Below are 20,799 nucleotides of genomic sequence, written 5' to 3'. Positions count from 1 at the left end.
TAAAAGTCATACAGTACATGTCAAAGCGATAAGATTGATGTTCTGGTTGTAGTTAGCTTCACTACATTTAAGGTTTAGCTGGTTGAGGTGGCTAAATATGGAGCAGATTCCAGTAAGAAAATCAGGAGAGGAATCTTTGAACAAGATGTTTAATGTCAATCCAATTTATGCATCTTCATATGCAGCTGATATGATATGAAATACAATGCAGTGGTCTACAAAGAATCAAGAGAAATAATTACAAATAATCACCATTCTCAGATTAACATTAACATTGTAAATCTGTATGACCAGATTATCACCTAACAGCATCCAAAACTGTCAGAAGTTGAGCTACAAAACATAAGCTGTTACCAATGAAAAATACAAATTATGGCCCTGATGCTTAACTTTAACTTAAAATTGTGTTACAATTAGAAAACGTGTTATTTGTTATATGTTATGTTGTTTTAAGCTAGTAAACAAATGTTTTTTTTAATGCAATTTAATTTTTATTTAGTTTGCAGTAGAAATCTTGCTCTGGAATAGATACAATGATAGACCAGTCTGACACAAGCCCCAAGCTCAAATTTAAAGCTACCTAACAAAACTCTGGTTAATTTTGGTGCGTTAGTTTGTCAAATGTGAAAAGGAAAACAGTGGTGTTCCTCTCAGTAGACTTTATCCCTCTCTACAGGCTCTTGCAGTTAATTTCTATCATGCTACCATATCACACTGCATCTGCTCAGGATGCTCTCAATGTAATAGCAGGTCCTTTAGCTTTCCTAGAAGAATAAAAAGACAAAATACAGAATAATTATGTTAACTATTCGTAAAATCACATAGCACACAATATAAAATAAACAAGTTTGAGACATAATAAAAGAGATGATATAAAACTGATAAATGTGTAAATAAAATATGAAAAACAACTTGAATTAACACTATTGTATATAGTTATAAACAGTATGTTTGCTGCCTGAAAATAAAACACACACACAAGACGTTTGGTTAGACGTTCAATAAGCTATTATTAGCACAAAAACCTCCCATAGAAACACACGTGTACACACACACACACACGTTATTTTTACTTGTTTTGATGAGGAGTGTGGTGTTTGTTGTCCTCCTGGGGCACTGTCTAGTGGCATTTGTGTGGCTGGGCCGGCTAACACAGCGTTTCGCAGTTTGTTATGTGTTTCGTCGAGTTGTTTGAGTCTATGGGCTAATAATAATGGAAAGGCTAAAAAAAATATGCAATTAGGATATTAAAATAAACAAGAAAAACTTACATTTGATCGATGTAAACTCACAAAAGCTCCACGGACGAATTGAATGTAAACCGAAAACACTTCTCAGACCGGTGCATCACTTTTTGTGACCCCCCTGAAACACTTCCGTTGTGTTGTGAGATTTGGAACGCGTTTCTGTTTTTGGTCGTGTTGTAAGAATTTGCAACGCGTTTCTGTATTTGGATGTGTTGTGAGATTTGGAACGCGTTTCTGTTTTTGTTCGTGTTGTGATATTTGCAACGCGTTTCTGTATTTGGATGTGTTGGGATATCTGCAGCGCATGTGTTGTCAAACTGATGAAGATGTTTTCTTGATTTGCTGGTGTTTTTTCTATTTGCATGTGTTTTCTTTCATTGCAAGGCAGTGACCCCTGACGGCCACCGTAGATTAACCACATCTTTGTATTTTGAGTTGAAAAATTAAATAAATGATACAATTTGAAGGTTAAACTGATATAACTTAGGTGACTGCATATTAACTGGGTATTTTCTTTCACAGCTTCACAACTAGCTCATTTTATCGTAGGAGGAAGGAGAGCGGATGTGAGATTTACAGCAGATACCAATGCATTTTTCAGATTCGGAGAAAAGTGATGAAGATTAAGTTTTTGTGACGGTTTTATTACAATGTTGCACTAAGAAATGTAGATACTTTTTCTCATGCCAGGCATGCATTCCTCTAAATTGCAGCATATAAGAGACCTATGCATGAAAAAACCAACCCAGTATCACGCTAAAGCGTGTAATAGACACGCTGGTCCACTAGAGGATGCGTGTCAATGTCACGCTTTGCCTCCTCAAGGCGTGAAAATGACACGCATTTATGAGGATGATAACCAATAGGGGGCGATAATTTCTTATTGCCAACAACTTCAACAAGAGAAGCGACGCAGTTATATGCGTTCTCTGGAGCTCCATGGGTAAGGCTTTCTTGGAAATTTGGTGATTAATGTTACTAAAATTGAGTAAATCCTGTGTTTATGTTAAGTCGTTGTTGCAACGTTAGCAATATAATATCACCGCTAAGGCAACAGACAAGTCAGTGCACGCGTTTGGTCAGAATCCAATTGGCTCATATTTAGGACATAATTGTTTGTTCAGGTGCGGTCATTTAAGAAATCCTAAAGTTGGTGCAGCATAACATTTAATTTGCGTGTGTGAACTATGGAGTTATCTATAGTGGTTTTTACGTTACTAAGGTCAGAAACATTATTGGATGACTGTTTGATAATCAGCTAATGTATTAATCACAGAAAGCTGCAGTGACTGCATTATATTATGTTGCTAAACAGTTGTTCTAGCGTTTTTAAACCAATAGTTTTATTAATTTCGCGCGGAATGCAGTTCGTGAAATAAGCTCTAAATGAAAAAATAACCGATTTAAGTAAATAATTGTGTTCATTGTAAATCTGCTCATCTAAACATACAAGGCGGAACCAATCGATCACAGAGAGCGATCGCTGCTGACACCGTCAGCAGCACTTACATTCAGATTACAATAATATTTCACATTATTACATTCACATTACAATAATATTTCACATTATAAGTGTTTTTATATCAAATAAATGCAGCCTTGGTGAGCAGAATAGATTTATTTATTTATTTAATATTATTTATATAATAAGGCTAGTTTGTGCAGTTTATTTATGTCACTTGAGCGTTAGAAGGTATTAAAATTGATTGTGTTATGTTCTGTAATTGTTGTTAATAAATCTGTCATAAGAAAGTGTGAAAAAGTTTGACTACAGTAACCATATCTAACCAAGCTTCAAGTACCAAGATAATTATTTCATTTTTTTCTCTGAAGTCAGATCAACTGTTCATTTATGCAGTTTATGCTTTATTTATAGGTAGCATAACTGTTACCTTTTTTTTTTTACAGTTCTGCATATATAATATGACAAACCTAGGAGACTTTGCTGTAAGAGAATTAATCATGTTTTTGTTTTCTTTTCTCAGGTCCGGTCAGTACCCACCACCCTCCCTGTTAACATCACCCACAGTTTATACTTTTTCTTAAAAAACCAACGGCTCTTTTAAGAGCCACTTCAATAATCAACTCACTCACTCACTCTCCTCAAGTAAGTATTGCTTTTTAATTTTTTTAATCTTGCCCTGCTTTGTACTTCTCAAAGTCTCTTTCACTCTCTTCCGTTTACTCTTATCTTTATTACTACTCTTATTACTCTTATTACTTTATAACTAAATGTAGCTTGCAAAACCTGCAACACATGCAAGGTAGAGCAGCCACATAAGCTTCGGGTAAAAAAGAACTGAAGAAATGTGATCAGAAGCGGGAGAGCTGGGTGCATGATGAAGATATGGAAGATATGCTGGTATGAAATTGCGATTATTGTTTTATATACATACATACATACAACATATATATGTTATTTTGCGTGTTTGTTATGTTTTGTATTTGTCAAGGCCTGGAAGAAAACCAAATGCTTGGGGGTCTGAGGTTTTGACACCCCATTGTCACTTGACTGAGACATCCATTACATGCTTGGAAAGATTAAAGAACCTATTCAAAGTAAGAAATAAAAAATAATATTAAAAATTACAGGTAAAAATGTGGTGCCTTCTCTCAACTAATGTAGTACTCAGATTGTGATTAATGCTTTTAGTTTACAACTGACGTGCGTGCGTGCGTGCGTGCGTGTGTGTGTGTGTGTGTGTGTGTGTGTGTGTGACACATTTGTCAAGTGTTGAATGCATGCTTGAAAGTGACCCATGCAATTTAAAGGGATAGTTCACCCAAATAAATAACATTGTCATTATTTTCTCATTCTGACATTGTTCTAAACCAGCATGAATTCCCTTTGTCTATTGAATTCAAAAGATATTTTGATAATGTATGATGATGTTGCTCATTGAGTTCCATAGTAGTTAAAACAAATACTATGAAAGTCACTGAGTACTGTCAACTGCATCCTTGCCATTCTTGCTCATCAAATTATCATCTTTAGCATTCAAAGGACTAAAGATACTCATATAGGTTTAAAATAATGAGTGAGTAAATGACGACAGTGTGAATTATTCTTTTAACCCATCTTAGTGAGTAGTAAACACACACACACACACACACTGAACAGTGGGCAGCTATCACTGCAGCTACAACTGCTCTCAAGTGTTGGGAGTTTGGCTAAAAGCTAGCTAGCTTTATGTAGCTGATCATGTTTAAGTATCAATAAAATAACATTAATAACTCCATCTGCTTGGTTGTCAGTTTAATCTAAAATAAAATTAAATGCACACACCAGATGATCCAGTCCAGACACAGGAAGACAGACGATATTAAACTAAGCTTGAACTAAGCTTGAACTCTAATGTGGATTAAAGGGTTGACATTTTATTATACAAATGCTTGCAAATAGGGCTGCAGGATAAATTGCATGAAATTGTCCTGCACATCTCATCAGTGAAGTCAGTTCTTTGATTAGCAGTAAATCACCATCACCTGTTTTCAGATGGAGCAGCATTTCCTACACAAAGCTGTGTTTCTCTGAAAAGCTAGGTAATATCCAGTTCATTGTCACAGGCAATTTGTCAACGATGATAAATGCAATATTGCGTAGCTTGTCAGTGTACTTCGCTTTGTGTGGTAAATGTTGCTCCATCTGAAAGCAGGTTATGGTGATTTACTACTAATCAAGCAACCAGTGTCTGCATCTAGAGACCAAACATTGGCACTGATGTATGTTAAGATATGTCAGTACAAGGTGTTTTTCTAATTAAAACACTCAGACATGCATTTTACTTTGGGACTAGTATCAACTCTGACCAGGAAACCACCCCTAAAGGTGATAACACTGGTCCTATCAGAGTAACTTTACAATTGCATATATTTTATCATTTGTTTATAACATTAACTATCACATTGAATTGGTAGACACTGAAAATAGTAAATATTGTAGTTATACAATTTCAGTATACCAGTAGAACAAGTGGCACAATTGGTCAACATCCAGACTATCAAACATCCATCACATTTCTATTTTAAATTATTACTGTTTGGTAGAACAATAAGCACTTTTTACATTTGTAAGGTCTACATCTCTTGTTACTACTGTGGCTGCAATTTATTATGATTATTTTTATTGTCGTTTTTCACTTAAAATAATTGTTTAGGTGTTTGGTCTATACAATTGTTATAACGGTTGATCAGTGTTTTCTAAATAATTCTGTATTTCGAAAATGTAGGCGGGACCTCACAAGGTGTTGCAGAACAAGTCAATAAAACCTCATCAGCCCGAGTTGAATCCCCAACTGGACCACAAATGGCCCAACCTGATCTCCAGGTACCAGTGGCCCTGCCTCATACCAGAGCAGCTCCAACTGGACCACCAGCAGCCCTTATTGGACCACCAAAGTCCCCAATTTGACAGCCAGTATCCCTTTTAGGACCCTCAGGACACCATGCAACCCCACTGCAGCAATCTGGGAAAAGAAACCCATTACCCAGATGGACCCCCAAGAGCCTTCCTAGTTTCTCTTGGAAAAGGTAAGCAAAAAAGGAGCTTTATGAAGTGCATTGAAAATAAATTCTAAGCTTTATAAAAAACCATACTCTTACTTTGTGTAATGTGAAACTGTAATCAAATTAAGAGTCCTGGGATCCCTGCATTCAAAGCATTTGAATAGGAGTTGCAGAAATTGATATTTATATACAGTGGTGGTCAAAATTATTCGAACACCTGACAGATCTGAAATATAGTTTTTTTTTTGTTTCCAAAACATGATTACTTTTCATAACAATGGTTGCTTTGAGCACAACAAATATCAGATGAGGTGAGTCGTACTGTTTTTACTTTTAACTTTATTATTTGGTATCTTCACCTTTTGCAGCAATTACAGCAGCACATCTCTCTGGCCTAGTGTCAATATATTTCCTCAGAACTTTATCGGTAATGTTATCTCATAGCCCATGTGGGTTTAATAATCTGTCAGGTGTTCTAATCATTTTGGCCACCACTTTAAGTAATGAAAACAGCATTTCATGAATTTTGACGAGAGGTACCATCAATCAAATAACAGTTTTGTGTGTGTTTGGCAAATTCCATGAAATGCTGTTGTCATAACTTAAATCATGCCTGTGTTTGCCTATATCTAAGACATCGTTTTGGTGGGCTCCAATTAGGGGTGCAATATATATTGACTCTGTACCTTTATCACAATATTTCATTGCATAATATCATAAAGAAAAACTGCATACTTTCTGTTGACTGTGTGGCTTAGTTGCGTTAGATTTAGAGCCCACTTGGAACTGCTAATGATCATGTTTCATTGGCCAGTTGCCCAGTCACGTGCAAGTGTCCATGCAAGTATAAACTGTCTATTTGAGATTATAAAGCTGTGGAATAATAGGCTATTTTTTGTTGTGATTAGTATTACTTTACTGTGATGGCGTTATTTCTTACTGACTGTACAAGACCTTTTGCGTCCAGTGCTCACCGTGTGCAGCCTTTATGAAAATAAGTTTTTATTATAAACTGGACTAATTTACATAATAATTTCTACATTTTAAATGTTTCTCTGTTGTTAACAGATGGTGTGAAAGAAGGCTTTCCAGCTCTGACTACAGTGCGGCCAGATCAAAGGAAAGGTGTGTTGACAACGGACAGTTAAATGACTTTTAAGCTAAATTTGAATTGGTTGATGGGGAAAAAGATCACAATCTAACTAGATGAATCAGCAATGGCCTTTAAATTCAGGAGGGGATATTTATGTAGTAGGATGAATCGCGTGCGATTATTAATGCAATATTTCCCCTCTTGTCAGTGAACTACGGCTCTGTGTAGTAAATGCGCTCCATCTGAAAGCAGCTGATGGCCATTTACTACTAAACAAGGACGAGATTTACTGACGAGATGCGCATTACAATCACATGTGATTAATTGTGCAGCACTAGTATGTAGTGTATTACAGTCTGTTGTGAATTAATGAACAGAACTTATCTGCAGTGTGGAAACTGTTGTACATGGTGGTTCTTGCACTCTATGGGAAAGTACGGATTTGATTTAAGGAGTGTATATAAAAAAAAATGCAGACTATTACTCCCATTCCATTTTCTAAAATGTATTATTCAGAAATTCTGAATGCCCACACAATGTGACAGGGAGACAGGATTTTTACCCTGTGAAGAGGGTTGCCAAATCCAGAGTTATTAAGGTTAAATGTAATACAACTCAAACAATACACAGGTTATATAATGTTCCAGTTGAAAAGGGATGATATAGTTTTGTTTTGTTATTGATGTAATGGTCTTAAACTTATTGGTAAACACAGTAAATATTTGAAACTAAAAAAGTCCCACTATTTTTTAGGGCCAGAAATGGAAGCAGGTGGAGTGGGAGCCGTGCAAACTTTGGTATGTACAACGTCTCAGTCATGCCAATGAGAAGTGGCATGTTCACTGTTAATTTTAATCTGTTGTCAGTATATCTAATTGCCACTAACACCTACTGTCCACAATTAACATGCAAAACAATTTAGGCAAATAATGAAATTAAGGTAGTATGCCCAAACTAAATGGCCTGCGTGAAGTCATAGTTCTGAGGATTTGTCAACCCATTAAACTCCTTGTAGAAGATAAGGTCGAGACAAAATTTAAGATTTTGGCATCATTGCAAAATGAGCTTTCCTTGTCTCTAGGTATTTATATAGATTTACCTTGCTCATGTGCTTTTCTTTAAAGTCTCATTCTAGTCAAGAATTGTATCAGTTAAAATGCATCTTTGAACATCATAATAAAAAAAATAATATAATATAATAATATAAAAAAAGTTCTGCTTGTCACATTGTATGCGAAGATCTATGATTATGCTAATCTACTCAGTTGCACAGCTAAAACATCTGTATGTAGCATCTACTTACATGTATATGGTCTAAGACCAGTGGTCACCAATCCTGGTCCTGAAGGGACGGTGTCTCTGCAGATTTTAGCTCCAACCCTAATCAAACACACCTGAAGGACCAGGATTGGTGACCACTGTCTAGACGCATAACTGCTGAGCTTAGACTATATATACACATACATACATACATACATACATACTACTGATGCACGCGTTCAACTGTGTTGATGTGATTGGTTATATTATGTTTGTGACGTTGGAAACACAGGTGATTTTAAACTACTTTTAAACCTACTGTGATTTAATAAAACCCCACCAAAACACAGCTTTAGGAAAACAGCTGAAGTTTTAATGTGTGTCTTAAAGGAAAACACCACCATTTTCAATATTTACTATGTAATTTAGACAAATGAATACATATCATTTTTCAATGCGTGCACTTAATCTTTGTACAGTGCTTCTTGAATGCTTTAGCATTTAGCCTAGCGCCATTCATTCCTTAGGATCCAAACAGGGATGAATTTAGAAGCCACCAAACACTTCCATGTTTTCCATATTTAAAGACTCTTACATGAGTAGTTACACGAGTAAGTATGGTGGCACAAAACCAAACATGGAAAGTGTGGAAACCATGGAAGTGTTTGGTGGCTCCTAAATTGAACCCTGTTTGGATCCTAAGGAATGAATGGGGCTAGGCTAAATGCTAACACATTCAAGAAGCATTGTACAAAGATTAAGTGCACGCGTTGAAGAAAGATATGTATGTATTCATCTAAGTTGAGGTAAGAACATAGTAAATATTGAAAAACTGTGGTGTTCTCCTTTAATGTGTCTACAGTTTATTTGCCCAACCAAACATGTAATTGCATTTTTTCTTTTTGTGTTACAGATAAAAGAAGTGGCCATTGGAGTGGGTGGCGGATGGGGACACTTGTTAGTGCTTCGGCATCTTCTTGGGGACCTGATACAATAAGAAGCACTATTATTTTCTCTGTGTAACTTGTTTTTCTTTTATGTTTTAAACAAACCATTGTTTCCTGGACCCTTTTATTGCTCCTCCTTTCACTTGCTTTTTTGCTCTTTTTTGGATATTAATTCTGAATACTGTTAAAACTGTTTTGCAACCAAATTATTGTCAATTTAACTGTTTTAATCGATGTTATATCCTACTGTGATGTAATGATGTTAAGTACAGTGAGTCTATTTACTTTACTTTTTTCAATAAACATTGAGGAATTCATTGGTTTCTTTATTTTCACACACACACTATTTATTAAAAAGTCTACTTGGTGAACATTCAAGACAACATAAAATGTATTTGCTCAGAGAATAAAAAACATCCATAGCTGCTGATCCTTGTATTATTTATAGTAAAACTGTTTAGTTTCTAGAAACAAGATATTTTGTTCTGCCTGTCTTGTGTTGTTAAAAACAAATCAATCATCCATTCTAATTGATCACATATTTTACCTACACATTTTATCTATCAAGCAATGGAAATGATGTGGTTTAGAGCACCTTAATTTTTAATGTTGATAGACAACTCTATACAAAGCTTTTTTTACTTGAAGATTGATGGTGGGAAATAAGTAATTGTTTATACATTTAATAATTTTGCAGATGCTTTTGTCCAAAGCGACTTACAAATGAGGTAGCATTAAGAGCAACACAAGAACAACAATACATAAGTGCACCAGAAATAGTCTCAGTATATAAACCAACAATACATAAGGTGTTGAGTAATCACACCATCATTTAAATGTTGCCAAATGCATTGTGAACTTCTGAGCAATAGAAAAGTTTTAAAACATCAGTGTGTCATATAATAACTCTTTAAATTAGATGATGATTCTGAAAATAACCACTTACCCATATGTGCACAGCCCAAAGAGACAGACATAAAATTAAGAGGATGGACCCTGGAGTTCTGCAGTACATTACTTGAAGCTATTGGGATGTGATCAGCCCCCCTCAACTGTTGCTGCTTTGAGGGCCATCTATAATGACACTGTTATGAGGCCCACAGTAGTGTTTGATTCAAATAAGAAAAAAAATCATTAAGGAATTGAATACTATGTCTGACAAATGCACTGGACCATTTCATGTCTTTGAAATGTGTGATACAAGGGCTGAGTGGGCAGAGTGAAATTGTCATAGGACTAAACCAAATATACAGTTGCTTTGCTTTGATATATTGACATCTGAACTATAAAAATGATGCATATATGTGAGTCTCATCATTCAGAAAAGGAAAGGGACTACAATGATGAGACGAACTGTTTTACAAAGCCCTTGAACTCTTCCATCATGAGGAGTACTGGTGTGATCACTAATAGATAGCATCACAAAATGTGATACAAATTAAATTTCACTTTGCTGTCATGTATAATTTTTAATTCTGACAACACTACTGTGCTTCACTTCTGCATAACCCTAAATGCATACTCATGCTGGTATGCTGTTTTTTTCCAGCAGGGAAATGATGTGTTTTGGTGCTGGTTTGCTGATGACCAGCATAATTCTCATGCTGGGTTGGTGCTGGTGGTCATCGCATACCAGCACCAATCCCATGCAGGTCATACCAGCAAGAACAGCATGCTATATGTTGTGTTTTGGTGCTGGTATGCTGGTGACCAGCTAAACAAGCACCAAACCAGCATGGGAATTATGCTGGTCTATGCTGTTTTTTCCATTAGGGTTTAATATTCCAGACATGAAAAACACTATACAAATAATTTCCCTGTTGCAGTGTATTATAGACTGTTTAATATGTAGTTCTTAGGTTTGCAAACTAGGGTTGTAAATAGACCATTTCAAAAGATGTAAACAGTGGTCCAGAAGCACTTCCTGTTTCAGTTTTTTAACACTAGATAAATGTTGGGATAAATTACAACCAACAGAACATATATAACTGAGTCAAAAAGTTAAACAAACATCTTAAAGATAATGATATAGCCTATGTGTGAAATAACAGTCACAAACTGAAACAGGAAGTGCCTCTGGACCAGTAGCCTATTGTTTACATCTTTTCAGAAGAACTATAGTATAAAGTGACTTTCTAACAGACATGCTATTGCCAAACAATAAAACATATTGTAAGAATTCAAACGAGTTCATGCTAGTTGCTAAGCTAACAGCCTGACCACAGACACATATAGGCCTAAGTAAGTTAAACGTATTGGGGGACAAAAGATACTGATATTGCTAAGAAATCATTTAAAATGTCATTATTTATAATTGTGTTTCAGATTGAAATTTAGGCACTAAATGTTAGGGGCTGGCTATTTATTTCTATCCATCCATTGCTTATCTGTTTGGTTGGGCTACGCGGTGTATATGCTACACCCTCAAGTCGGACTGGTCACCATCACTGATTTACTAATAGAAACAACACTCCAGAGAAATTTTAGGGTCTCCAATTATCCTATTGTATTCATTTTCTTTGGGTTAAGTTTAGTATGTCTAACTTTTAGGTTTTAATACAGAAAACACAGCAAATAATAAAAATAACTTCATTTACAAAGCATTTTCCCGTGCTGACAAGCATTTAATCAAAGACCAAAAGCATTCACACATACTATATGTAAATATATGTATTGATACTATACATAACTTAAAAGTTAATCATCTTTGAACTGTCTAGTGTTAATACCCTACTATTATCTAGAGCAAAGTTATGCAGCAGTGTAATGAAAAACTTGTATTAATTATAACAACTATGCCATAAATAATACAACACAACTGTATATACTAACTAATTAACAAGTTTTTATTATTTACCCTGTATTAAACTATCATATATTTTTAAGGCATAAATAAATAAAGCAGTTTTACATCTCATTTTCAAAACAGGGAAAAGTAAACAACGCTTTAGCAAACAATTTTGCAGGAACATATATGAAACAGTTTAATAGTTACCTCAAGAAAATGGCATTGTAAAACATTTCCTTTCATTGAAAAGGTAACAACAGTATTAACTCATGCATCAAATATGGGTAGGCTATTGATCAGTCATTTATGTAAAGTATTTCATCTAATGACATACAGTTAGTTCACTCCAAAAGTACCACAATCACTGTGAAAAAAACTTTATACAGTATAAAACTATATAACAATAATAGTAACATATGTAACACAGGCAAAATAGATTTGCACATTTTTCTACAGTAAATGTCATTATGTTGACAAGATGATATGGGCACAGTTTGGTGAAGTAACCATTGCAAGAGAATTGTGGCATTTGCAAGTTGTAGCAACACAGTTGACTGTAGGAGTAGTCTGTGAAACATCGGAGGTGGAGGGGAAACCTAATAGCTAACCTGCTGCTTGTAAACGGAGATATGGATTATCATACAAAAACTTATTTAACAGTAGTTTCCCATCAATCTATGAGGCTAATGTTGCTTACAGACTGCAGGAAACGGTTGTCTAAAATAAAAGCACTGTATCAGACATCCATTACATTTCCAAATAGTTTTATGTTTTCCATGAAACACACCTGCAGTTCAGTGTGACACACAGTCTAAATGCATACACCAGTTCAGAGTTCCAAATCCAAAATGTCATCTGAACTCTCATAATCCAGCTCTTCGTGGTCCTCCAGTATCTCCTCAGGCTCATCCTCCAGCAGAGAAACAGCATTTGGTCCTAAAGCAGTGTTCTTCACTCTCCATCCCGGAGAGCCGGTGTCCCGCAGAGCCCAGCTCCAACCCCAATCAAACACACGCATACCTGTGATTTTCTAGAGATCATGAAGACATTGATTAGCTTTCAGATGTGTTTGATTAAGGTTGGAGCCAAAGTCTGCAGGACACCGGCGCCCCAGGGCCGGGAGCGAAGAACACCGTCCCAAAGCCTGGCTGTAACTTGAGCAAACTTGGAACTTCTTCTCTACATCTGCAAGCCTTTTCTGAAGACGACACAGTAGCCAGCGATGACACTCTTCACTTATACTGCCTAAAAGGAAAAATTGAAGGGATGCATGAAAATACTTAAAGGTTTTACTTGAGGCTTATTTTGTACATTACTGTATGTTAATACTGCTTTCATTATCAAGGTCCAATTATATTCCTAAAGATTTCACATTAGTATTACTAATTACATTATACTATTAGGAAATAAATTTAAATACCTCCATGTACTCCTTTCTAAACTATATACAACAATTGCCATGCTTTCATTGTGTCTTGATTTTCTTTGTTTCTATTCTATGTAAAGAACTACAGATCATTAAGATCCAACCACAAGAAAACTATAACGTAACACTTCAGGATCTAAAAATGAGTGGGGTTTTATTGTCGTATTTGCTATTCAGTGTGTCTAATCATGTAGATTATCTGTGATTTTTATCACCAAATGATAAAGGAACTTGATTTCAGAATGTGAAACTAACATGTGTCTTGAGACTGTTGTAACCCTTATTTATAGAAACCAATGGCATGCATCATTGCAAGATGGTAATAAAAGTTAGCCTCTTACCACTGTTTTTGCCTGAAGACATTTCTGAAATCATTTTCCTGATGTTCCTAGCCAGGCTTCTGAGATAGGTGCAGTGCAGTGGTGTCTCATCTCCCTCATCACAATGATCTTTGCTTCTTGAAGGCGCACTTTTGACATGTATACATCAAAAAAATCTTCTTGGTGAGGGTGTTGCTGGATTCTGAAGTCACACAAATAACAACATCTTAAACACAATTTTGACTGGTATATTCTGAAAAGCAAGCAAAACAAAAGCAGTGCATGTACAGCCCATAATCTGGTGCAGGGCGCAAAATATTTGATTCAGAACTTTGGCTATGAGAGGTTAAAAAGAAACACTCACACAGTAAAGATTGTCTCCCATTATCTTTATATCTATATAAGAACAACTTCTTTGCTGCTTATGAGCCTTTAAATAATTCTCCTTATATCACATGTGGTGTAAGCCTGCTGAAGACCTAGTTTCAACATCACCCTAATGAAAAATAATGGACTAAATCTTCAGAGTAGCAGTAAAATTAAAATGAATACTGTAATTGTGTCATTCAATAATTTAAAAGTACAGACAAAAAATATTATGTTTGTTCTTTATCTGTTGTTTCTCTCAAAAGCACTTTTGGTGCAAAAGCACATTTGGTGCAATGAGGCACGACGCAAACTGGATGCTCCGCAGGTGTGCATTATTTTCAAATAATTCAAAGGACTGGAGTCAATTATTCCTCTTATACCACAGTTACCACATACATTGCTCTGGTGCCTATTTTTAAGACATTTGACAAGTTAGGTGTGCAGTTATCAGAAATTAATGCATACCCACAGAACATTTCTCAGCCAATCAGAATACAGCATTCAACATACCCCTGGTATAAATGCAATCAACAAAAATGACTATGGGGCGGTTTCCCGGACAGGGATTAGACTAGTCCTAGACTTAAACACTTTTAAGAGCTCTCCAAACTGAAAACAACTTTCACTTACAGATCTTAAAATACATCAGGGCCCTTTGTTTTACTTCAAGATGCACACAGGTAATGTTTTTAGTAAGGCATGTTGTTTTAAAACTAGTTATATTTCCTAATTAAACTAAGGCCTAGTCCTGGATTAAGCTAATCCTGGTCCGGGAAACCGCCCCTAAATGTTTTAGATGAGTTATCAACATACCAGTGTGATTATAAAGGCTGGCTTTTCGATGAAGACTAAGAAACATTTGTTCAATTAATTTCTGAAGGTTATGTAGGTCATCACATCTGGTACCTACCAAATACTAAAGCAAAAATAATAATACAAGTAAATGATTATGATGTCTTTTAGGCTGTACATGTCCCAAATCAAATTAATGTCTCAAAGGAGTTTAGAGGGACACAAGTTTATTGTGATTAAAACAGGACATACCTTTAAACTTATACATAGCAAAGATTCTCAGTTACAAAATTGATTATCACACTGCAATATTGTAAACCAATTTCAATAATGTCCATAAAATACATTACCATCAGTAGCCTTTTGTCTGACATCTTGTACCCACTGATTCACAATGTTCTCAGGACACCCCAGTTCACTGCTCAAATCTTCCCGTCTCTGAGACTCAGCCTTTCTGAAAGAATGCCATAAAAATATGTTTGTCCTTGCAATCTTTAAAAGTGAGAAAAATCTTTGTGTCTATATAACTCAGTCATAATATAAGACCTTGATGTATCTGCTGGATAATGCTGAAGGCCTTCTTGCTTCCATTTGTTCCACCCAATAGCATGGACAGTTAGCATGTCATTCCTGGCTATTAACAAGACATGTATGTGATGAAGGAAGAAAGGTCCCATTAATGCTTGTCGTATTTCAATTAATCCAGAAACTGACAATTGAGTTTAAAATTTAAGAGAGAACTACATGCCAATTTTTTATGTACTTTGAACAGTTACAGCTTACTCTTATGCAATATCTCAAAGTACTAGACAGAAAGAATAAAAAAGTGAAAAAATAAAGACAGGTTTCCTAAAATATTATAAATAGGCATCAATTAGATACTTGGTTGTGAGGCCACAACGAGACAGGTAGCTGTTGACCATTTTGACCCCCTCAACTGCAGTTGTACCAGCACCTTCCTAATTTTTGCCAGATTATCTAACAAATGTGTGACACCTATATTACAACCATAAACAGTTACAGTGTATTAATAAGTAATACAAATACAGTTTCAAATGGTACGATAAAGAATATGCATTACCTGACACTTGGTTGAATGAGCCTTGGCATGCATGACAGAAAGGAAAGGTCTCATCTGCAGTAAAGGTCTGAGTTCCAACATGGAGACTGATGCCTTCTCAAGGTATGGCCAATACTTGCAAGCAATATCTGTTCAAAAGAACTCTCCGTTTGTGGCTGCTTGAAGCTCCTTCTGCAGGTATAGGTGGATAAGAAAATATTACTCCCCGGCACATTAAGAGCTTTGAGTAGCACTCCGTGTCTGCAAACAACCACCTGAAGGCCCTCTTCATCAAGTTTGCTTACTTTTCTGTTAGTTTCAAATTACATCACACCAACAGGCATCTTTATAATGATTGTAGACAATAAAGGTTTACTTTTAAACTAAAGGTTTTTCAGGATTCATGGAGCATTAAAAAGTTAATCTTCTGCTTTCTCTACTCCAGGTACACAAACTAGTTGAAAGTCAGGGTGACAAATTGATATGTAATAATGAATGACCAAGCTATTAAACTAGCCACTTTGGGTGCCAGCACACATTCCCATATCCAAATGATTATTTTTGTAAAACGCACACCTAACCTGTCAAATGTCTTAAAATACCCAAAGCAATGTTTGTGGTAACTGTGGTATAAGCAGAATAATTGACTCCAGTCCTTTAAATTATTTGAAAATAATGCACACCTGCTGCGTAGCAGCCCACTGTCAAATATTCCTTACGTATTATATAAGCTCACAACAGCTGGGATACATTAACTACTTAATAAAGCAAAAATTACACATTTCAAATGATGGATTTAAATCAAAAAGTTTCTTTTTCCTTAAAACTACAAGAGTAAAAGAACTTACTCTTTTGACAGACGGAATCTGTAGGTTTTTCTGTTGCCATCTGCACAAAGAGCGAGCATTGTTGGGTGTACATGCCGGGCAGGTGAAGTGCTCTACACTGGATGTTTGCATGATCACAAGTGCAGAAATGTGGAGGTCTCACTGTAGGCAATAAACAGACTGAAAACAGAAGTTCAATAATTTGTTAGAAAGCATTAACAATGGGCACAGTAATATAGCTTAGAAAAAATGAGGCTGACGAATCACAAATAATCTGGTAGAACATGGATACCTGTAGCTGAAGCTTTGTATCTCTTCACTTTTGCTGCTTTTTAGTAGTGGACCTCCTTCAGCATTTTCTCCACCTATCTGACATTAAATGTACTCCCTTTAATGGCTGTTGCCCTTGGGTTCCTCTGCCTTGCATAAAAGAAAGTGTGCCTTGTATGGTAATACTGAAATACAGCCAACTCTTGAGCAGTTAGTGAGTGACCCTTTTACTGTTTGTACACAATGATGACGTGGCAACGTATGCGCACGCAGTTTGGCAACGGAAGCATGGCAAGAATCAGCAGTGAAGCAACACAGACAGAGAAAGTTAGTTTAAAAAGTTGACTTATCTTCTACACAGTTACCAGATCCGTGTACTATAGTGGAGTGGATAGAAGACGTTAGAAGATGGCCAAATACTAAACGTATATTATATTAGTGCAACCAAATGCTACAACCAGACGTTTTGATGTGGGGAAATCGTTTTAATAAACTTTCTGAGTTGCTTACACGTTAGAACCACTGGGAAATAACATCACTTCCGTTGCCAAAATGCGCACGCAGGCTATTTGATCACGTGGGCTGTAAAAGGGTCTATTGAAGTGGCTCTTAAAAGAGCCGTTGGTTATCTAAGAAAAAGTATAAACTGTGGGTGATGTTAACAGGGAAGGGTGGTGGGTACTGACCGGACCTGAGAAAAGAAAACAAAAACATGATTAATTCTCTTACAGCAAAGTCTCCTAGGTTTGTCATATTATATATGCAGAACTGTAAAAAAAAGGTAACAGTTATGCTACCTATAAATAAAGCATAAACTGCATAAATGAACAGTTGATCTGACTTCAGAGAAATAAATGAAATAATTATCTTGGTACTTGAAGCTTGGTTAGATATGGTTACTGTAGTCAAACTTTTACACACTTTCTTCTGACAGATTTATTAACAACAATTACAGAACATAACACAATCAATTTTAATCCCTTCTAACGCTCAATTGACATAGATGTAACTGCACAAACTAGCCTTATTATATAAATAATATTAAATAATTAAATAAATCTATTCTGCTCACCAAGGCTGCATTTATTTGATATAAAAACACTTATAATGTGAAATATTATTGTAATGTGAATGTAATAATGTGAAATATTATTGTAATCTGAATGTAAGTGCTGCTGACGGTGTCAGCAGCGATCGCTCTCTGTGATCGATTGGTTCCGCCTTGTATGTTTAGATGAGCAGATTTACAATGAACACAATTATTTACTTAAATCGGTTATTTTTTCATTTAGAGCTTATTTCACGAACTGCATTCCGCGCGAAATTAATAAAACTATTGGTTTAAAAACGCTAGAACAACTGTTTAGCAACATAATATAATGCAGTCACTGCAGCTTTCTGTGATTAATACATTAGCTGATTATCAAACAGTCATCCAATAATGTTTCTGACCTTAGTAACGTAAAAACCACTATAGATAACTCCATAGTTCACACACGCAAATTAAATGTTATGCTGCACCAACTTTAGGATTTCTTAAATGACCGCACCTGAACAAACAATTATGTCCTAAATATGAGCCAATTGGATTCTGACCAAACGCGTGCACTGACTTGTCTGTTGCCTTAGCGGTGATATTATATTGCTAACGTTGCAACAACGACTTAACATAAACACAGGATTTACTCAATTTTAGTAACATTAATCACCAAATTTCCAAGAAAGCCTTACCCATGGAGCTCCAGAGAACCCATATAACTGCGTCGCTTCTCTTGTTGTAGTTTTTGGCAATAAGAAATTATCGCCCCCTATTGGTTATCATCCTCATAAATGCGTGTCATTTTCACGCCTTGAGGAGGCAAAGCGTGACATTGACACGCATCCTCTAGTGGACCAGCGTGTCTATTACACGCTTTAGCGTGATACTGGGTTGGAAAAAACAGATGTAGTTTACATTGAGGGGTAGTTGAGGTAGTATACAAAATTAATCTAAAAATTTACCAAATTGTTATTATCTAAAAAAAATCTTTTTTGCAGGCAGAGAAGAAAAGGCACCAATGAAGAATACATAAAAAATTGCTCATTCTTATTTTGGCCTGTACTTACATTTAGTTATTTATATACACTGTTGTTTACACTGTTTAAAATGGATGAAAATATGTATGACATGTTTTAAAACAAGAAAGGAAGTCAGAATCACATAATTTTATGCTGCAAATAAAAAAATAAATAGTAATGACAATGTCCTTTTTTATACCTTAATAGGACAATGTATCCTGGGAGATACAACTTATAAAATCCTGAATATATCAAATATTACAAAATCTTTTACATAAGTCCAGATGATACAAAAAATATATGAAATAATTTTTTGCTCATATAGTTTTCCACTCTTGCCTGTTTAAGGGTTAAGTAAGGGCATTGATTTGTTTAGGGATGGTAGCGGACATGTACCTACCGATATCCAAGTAATTTTGGAATATCCAAAGGAATTGTCCCTTATAGCAATAATTTCGACAAAATAATGAATCTGTATTTACATATAACCACTGATGTTCATTTGTGCCTTGTGTTTTTTACCTTTTACTTATTTTAATTAACATTTGTTTACCCATGAATCATTTAAATGAGATTCAAATCTTTTACAACCACGTTCTGTAAAAATAACGCTGTCTGTGGTACACAAATGCTTAACAAATCTCGTTCTCTGCAACAAGTCCGCCTACATAACTCATGTCGCTTTACGATTGGCTTTGCCTTCCCGCTGTCTGACGTAGCTGCCATTGGAAGTACTAAGCGTTGAGGCGGTGATGTCATGATTTGCTATTTGTGGTGAGGAAGAAAAATTCTTATATCAACATTCTTATATATTCTTATATATTGATTCAGACAATGTTTTCTCCCAATACATGACAATCCCATATTAAGCGAATGAGCAAATTTAAACTTTGTGTGTCTGGACTACAGTAGTGCACATTGCGCTGTCTTAATGTAGTTAGAGAAAGTGAAGGGGATATTGCCTAACTTGTCGGTAAACTACAGCTCTGTGTTGTAAATGCCGCTCCATCTGAAAACAGGTGATGGTGATTTTCTAAATCATGGAACCGGCTTCAATGATGAGATGCGCGTGTTAATCGCATCCGATATATCGTCCAGCCCTTTTACAGTCTAAGAAAGGGTGTACTCATTTTTACACATTGTTTTGTTTTATGCTATTGTGTTATTTTAACAATGTGTGTCATTTTGTGTTCAAATAAATAAACAGGACAACACAAGATGTGTTAAAACAACACAAATGTTACTCCAATAATAACTCCAATAAAAACCTTTCTTTAAAGTTGTCTTAAAACCTAGGACAACTTTGATGAACGTTTTTTTTGTTTTTGATCCACTTCAAATGTTGACTAATATAGTTAGGGACAACACATTAAACTAGACAAAAATGTGTCGTTTTAACACAACCGTTTAAAGGGTGTACTAAATAAAACCATGTGTTTTGTGATTGCTGTTGAAGTATAATGTGTTAACTTTTTTCAGCATTGTTTCTGCAGCAGATCTTGAGGAAATATTTTGGTTCAGTTTTTAACTAAACTTGCCCTTTCTGAATTTTTACTGGCATCACAAAAAAAATAAAAATAAGAAATAAATTAGCGTATTGTATATTTGTTGCTTTTGACCTGTAAGATTATGACAACAGAAATACGATTTTAAATATTTTTCAAGTAAACAAAAATAAACCTTTATGACAACGTGGCTTTGAAGACAATTTTATTTATGTCCCCAACAATGTAAAAATCAATCGTATGCCCTAAGTTTCCTTTTCTCATCAAAGCCCCGCCCCCTCTTTTGATCCTTCATATATAAGCCACTGAAAGGGTTTGTTATTTTATTCAC

At 35.5% G+C, this 20,799-nt stretch overlaps 2 long non-coding RNA genes across 4 annotated transcripts; both read right to left on the bottom strand.

Annotated features, from left to right (window-relative positions):
• Positions 1-135: 135 nt before the first annotated feature.
• On the bottom strand, positions 136-1,474 carry LOC129434459 (uncharacterized). Its single transcript, XR_012371240.1, has 2 exons — positions 1,272-1,474; positions 136-764 (listed from the first exon to the last, which is right to left on the bottom strand). It is a non-coding gene; the product is annotated as an uncharacterized lncRNA (long non-coding RNA).
• Positions 1,475-12,133: 10,659 nt separating this feature from the next.
• LOC129441759 (uncharacterized) lies at positions 12,134-17,039 on the bottom strand. 3 transcript variants are annotated; one of them, XR_012371239.1, is made up of 9 exons: positions 16,928-17,039; positions 16,657-16,815; positions 15,830-16,000; positions 15,631-15,744; positions 15,295-15,382; positions 15,099-15,202; positions 14,770-14,872; positions 13,609-13,789; positions 12,134-13,086 (listed from the first exon to the last, which is right to left on the bottom strand). It is a non-coding gene; the product is annotated as an uncharacterized lncRNA (long non-coding RNA). The 3 variants fall into 3 exon arrangements; XR_012371237.1 differs by having other exon boundaries at positions 15,295-15,744; XR_012371238.1 differs by lacking the exon at positions 15,631-15,744.
• Positions 17,040-20,799: the final 3,760 nt, after the last annotated feature.

The sequence above is a fragment of the Misgurnus anguillicaudatus genome, chromosome 9 (genome assembly GCF_027580225.2).
Source record: "Misgurnus anguillicaudatus chromosome 9, ASM2758022v2, whole genome shotgun sequence".
NCBI lineage: Eukaryota > Metazoa > Chordata > Actinopteri > Cypriniformes > Cobitidae > Misgurnus > Misgurnus anguillicaudatus.
This window is presented reverse-complemented; position numbering and strand designations above follow the sequence as displayed.